Source organism: Uloborus diversus, chromosome 9 (assembly GCF_026930045.1).
Source record: "Uloborus diversus isolate 005 chromosome 9, Udiv.v.3.1, whole genome shotgun sequence".
Taxonomy (NCBI): domain Eukaryota; kingdom Metazoa; phylum Arthropoda; class Arachnida; order Araneae; family Uloboridae; genus Uloborus; species Uloborus diversus.
This window is the reverse complement of record NC_072739.1, coordinates 41,960,020-41,965,355: the sequence shown is the minus strand read 5'-3', so window position 1 is coordinate 41,965,355 and position 5,336 is coordinate 41,960,020.

Genomic DNA, 5,336 nt, shown 5'->3' with positions numbered 1-5,336 from the left:
CAATTATTTTTTTAACTATTCCAATCAGCTCAGCTGGTAGAGAAATTTTTTTGTTAGGTTAGAGAAATATTTTCGAAGCACAATGAGCAAAAGAAAAAAAAAGAAAGAAAAAACCTTTTCTATTTAGCTGTACTGGCAAAACAGCACGACACTGGGTACTGATAGTAAGACGATTCCCTGCTCTTCCGAATTCCAAAAAACATGCATTAAAACTTTTCCAAAAGGTATAAAAACTTCAGTATCGAGATGTTTTGTATGATAACTTATTAGAAAATGAATCAGAATTTTAATTGCGTCTAAGCACTAATTTTTATTCATATTAAACCGATTTTATGACCACTTCTTGTTTGCTAATGTGTGTTTGTTACCGCACTGTGATAATACATATTTAAGAAACTCGACCCCCAAATGAAATGCTGAAATGCCGCCCCTGTTTGAGAACATTTGAAAATACATTTCGTGGGTGGAATTACACGAGAAACAGGGAATTACTTGCAATAATGTACTTAAATTAAAAATACAAGCTGCAGTTTACTTGCAGTACACTTGGAACAATGTACTTCGACTTATTCAAATGCAAAATGTTAGGAGGAATAGAATAACTTTTTAAAACTTTTTTTTTTTCTCTTCTCAGGTCTTTTTTTTTTCTAATGGTTTTCAATTTTTGGTTACATTAGTTATGCATTGCTTTCTGCGATTCAAAATAGTGATAATAACAATAACAATAATCAGAAATGCTTTTCTTTCTGCGGATACTATGGTGAGAAAAGCAACGGCTAAAAGCACAATTTTCAGAAAATTCATTCATGCTCGCATTTCGAAATTAAATGAAACCTCTTTATTACCACACAATGTTGACAGCTTCGTGCAAACGAAGTCCTAAACTTGATAGCTGCACTCAATCAAGCTTTCATTGATGCAAATTATTGCAATCAATCAAACAATCGTAATCAAACAATTACGTAGAATATTCCCTACTTACGTCAATTGTTTGCTCGTAAGAACGTGAACAATGTCTTACATACGTAATTTATATTCAGAAAAAAAAACAGAATTGAAAATATAATCCGACATTTGCAAATCACACACATTAGTATACTATCCTTAAAATTTAAAAAATATTTCAATTTTTCTTTTTTTGTATAAAAGTATTCATGAAGCAGAATTTATAAATTGTTGAGTGTACTAACATTTATTGCTTTAATTTTTCTAATTTTTCTTTTTTTGATATCTTCTCGACTTCCCGGGGAAATTTTAAACTGTTAGCAAAATTAGGGTCACTCAAATAACTCTAGAACGTGGAGGAGAAATCTGTCAGGCCCAATAAAAACTTTTTGAATGATGTAAAAGACAGAAACACATGTATCTATCTCTATTGATAAAGATGTTCTTGATGTTCTTTCGACTTTATTTTTCTATGCTTTTAATGCAAACTCGTCTGTTCCACGTGTTTTCGCGAGCATGTCCCTCCTCCTGGGTGGTGAAGTTCATTTCCCCCGCCATCGACTTTACTTATTCCCGACCCTCTCGATTTTACACAATACTTTTCAGACAAAAACAGCATTCAGTCAACAACGTCCAGCATCCAGCCCCTGGAATTCATTTGAATGTAGACGTCTTGTATTCAAATCATGACTTTTACAAATATAATTCGGATAGGAACCATTTGTAGAAATAAGAAATCCAACGAGTAGGGTTCTACCACAATTCGTGATTGTGGAAAACATAATGTAAATTCAAGACGTCAAAATTCAAATGAAAGCTTATGGGCTAGATGCTAAATGTTTCTTTCTTTTCTGTTCGGTATTAATTTTTTTTTTTTTTGAATTTTCCCCCCCAATTTATGAATAATATTAAGTAATGATAATGTTTCAATGAAGCTTTAACACCATTTTAAATCGGGTGTTCCAAAACATCTTCAATTTTTAAATGTGTAAATTGTAAATAAAATATGCACTTTAAAAAGCATGAGCTTTGTGCAAGGAATAGATAAAAGTCAAAAACAACGTCTTAAAAGCACAAGTAAAAGATGTAAATTATAAGTGTAGAAAATGCATTGCTTGATTGAAAACTTGTGGCTATGTATTTGTTTTTGAATCCAGGATATTAAAAAACTTTGACATTTGACACTTTGAATTAAAATTCAACTAGAAATTTTGGTTTTTCGTACTAATATTCAAGCCCAATATATTGTATTTATGGTTCAGTTAACTTCTTGTTGTTTACCTTTTTATAGCGAAATTGAAGCTGTAAACGAAATTGTTATTCGGTTCCTTTGACTTCACTATGAACAGGCGCGACTGCACAGTGCATACACACAAATATATATTGATAAAGACCGGCTAAAATTGAAAAACCTTAGGTTTCAGGGAAATGTTTTAGACGTCAGACAAATTATTTGTCTGAGCTTATGAAAATTTCAGTGTAACACGACTACCGAAAGATTCTTCGAACATTGTGTATTCATCCAGTTAAAAACAAAATGGTCAGTGTTCTCCCCCTTCCCCCATCAGTTCCCTAATTATCTGTAAATTTAAACCAGTGGTTCCCAATCTTTTGCACGTTGCGACCCTTTTTTGACCAAGTAAAGGACCTGTGATCCCGTAGCCTACATGTCAGTAAAGTATCGCTAGGTGTGGACCTAACCTGGCAACATTGTGAAAGCTACGTTAGATCCTACATTACAAAACTGCTATGTTAGATTCGATCCACTCCCAACTATGCTGTGGTAGGAATAATGTTTCGACCGAATAAGAAACGCTACACGACCCCATTTGGGGTCACGACCCTGGGAACCCACCCCTGCTTTAAAACAATTTTTTTATACTCATTCATGCTTTAAAGAAATGCAGGTATGTATCATTTTTCTCCTTAGAAAGTTTTCAAAAGAAAAATTCAGTGAAATCCTGTTACAACGTATATCAGTATAACCAAATACCCGTTTCAACCAAATAAGTTTTCAGTCCCGATTTTGAAGTTCATTGTTACTGAATTTCACTGCATTATGAATTACATGATCAATGTGTACATACCTTGTAAAGAATTTTTTACGAGTTTGGCTCGAGAAATTATTTTCAAAAATGTTTGTTGAGCTGTGGAAAGCATTTTATGCGTTTACATTTGTAATAACATAGTATAATATAGACAAAACTGGAGGAATACGGTTTTAGACCCCGGGTTTTTTTTTTTTTTTAGAAATGGTCGCATTATTTCGAACAAAGTCTCAAAAGAGTGCTGGAAATATTTTGCCAGATTTTTTATGGAGCAAAATGTCAAACAGTATCTACCACCTTTTTCAACGAAATTCATTTTTTCTCGAATTTTAAACAATCAGAGAATGGATATTTCAAAAAAGCAAAAAGTACACGACACAGATAGAGGCTTGAAAAATACTCGGAAAAAAAATTTACATGAAAACTTCAAAGGAATTTGTAAAACCTTCATCCAACTTTCCCCGCAGGTTAACATTGGATCCGTCGGCTTTTAGACTCTCAGTGAAAAGCATCCTTAAATTTGCTTATAAAGTAGCATTAATATACATATTTATCTTTCTTTGGATGCACCAGCTCCATTGTTTATGCCTTCTTGATGTAGTGAAAAGTAATGGGGGTAGTGCATCCCCAGAAATAGAAATATTCATTAATGCTATATTATAAGCATACTTAAGATCATTTTAATCTTAATTATATCCGTGAATTAATTTGAATAACTCGGAAAGGTTCTTCACTGAAGGTCTGCGATGCAACTTTACGCAAAATGCGATACTTCCTTTTTTTTTAAATTTACAACGTGAATTTTTTTTTTGTTCGGATATAGGGTTTATAGGCGTGAGTCCTATACTCTGGTTTCATGCCAAAAAATAAGGGAAAAATTGTAAAACAAACCCCTAGAAAAAAGGATGGGTTTTGATGGTTTTAAAAATATAATAAGTGATAATACCCCCCATGAGTTAACCAATTTCCTCCATATGTTCTTGCGTACAAACTTAGCACCTCTCTAGCCCTTCAGAAAAGTATTAATGTATAATATAACGATCCCTTCCCCTCCAAATAAAAATGAAGGCTATGAAACTGTCAAAAACTGAAAAAAAATTGCAGGCGACATTTCCAAAAAAGCGGGACGTGTGAATGGAAAAAGGTGGTCATATTTGGATTCAGGAGGTCATTTAGCACAAGAATTCACAAGAATTATCTCAGAAGCACTCTTTAAAAACTATATCCTTTCTAAACACAAATGAAATCGTGAAGATGTTTCCAAGCATGTGGATTCACTTTCAAAGGCACTCATTCATTCCTTCATTGAAAAATGCCTCCGGAAAAGAGGGGAGTAGTAAATGGAAACGGTCGTTTGCGCTAATGATTGTAAATCTTATACACCTCATCCGGTTTTTCCCCTCAAGAAAGGAGGGATCGGTGGTAGGCGTGGCTTAGTAGAGAAATTGAGTTTTTTCGAAAATATTTCAGATGGTTGGAACTCCGATATTTTTTTAGAAATGGTCGCATCATTTCAAACTTAGTCTTAAAAGAGAGCTGGAAATATTTTGCGTGTTGGGGCGTTCTTAAAATTTCGATAGCACGATTTGAAGCTTTTTTACAGAGCGAAAGGTCCAACAGTACCTCGTTTTCGAAGAAATTCATTTTTTCTCGAATTTTAAAAAATCGAAGAATGGACGTATCAAAAAAGTAAAAACTAAAATACACAGACATAGGCTTGAAAAATACTCAGAAAAAAAATTGACCCGAAAACTTCAAAGGAATTTTGCAAAATAACATTCAACTTTCCCCGTAGGTTAGCATTGGATCCGAAGCTTTCAGACTCTCAGTGAAGATCACCCTTAAGGAAGGCTGCTCTTCAGTGAGGGAAAACATTGAAGTTAGGGTGTAAATGACTTTCTTCCATGAACGACGGGAGTGAACCTGAATCAAGTGATTGACACTTCAACAGCCAATGGAGTGGACGGTAACCGATGTAAGGCAGGAACACGTGACCTGTCACAGCTGTCATTGTTCTGGAGGGAAAGGAACCCCTAAATGACCCCCGTCGTCAAGAGCAATCAGGGAAATTAGCTGGCGGCCAAAACTTCACTTGAACAGTACCGACGCGAAGGTTGAACAGAACAGAAAATAAAGTCAGTACCAAAGGGTCTGCGGTAATTTTTGAAACAAAGTTTCTTTTTTTTTTTGGATATGCGATCCCAGATTTTATATTCATGAAAATTTGATGAATGAAATGAAAATTTATCATAAATTGAACAGGAAAAACGATTGTCTTATTTTTTTTTTTAAAACGATGTTCTCAATTACCACGTCCGAATCTTATTTCGTTCATAAAGCTAA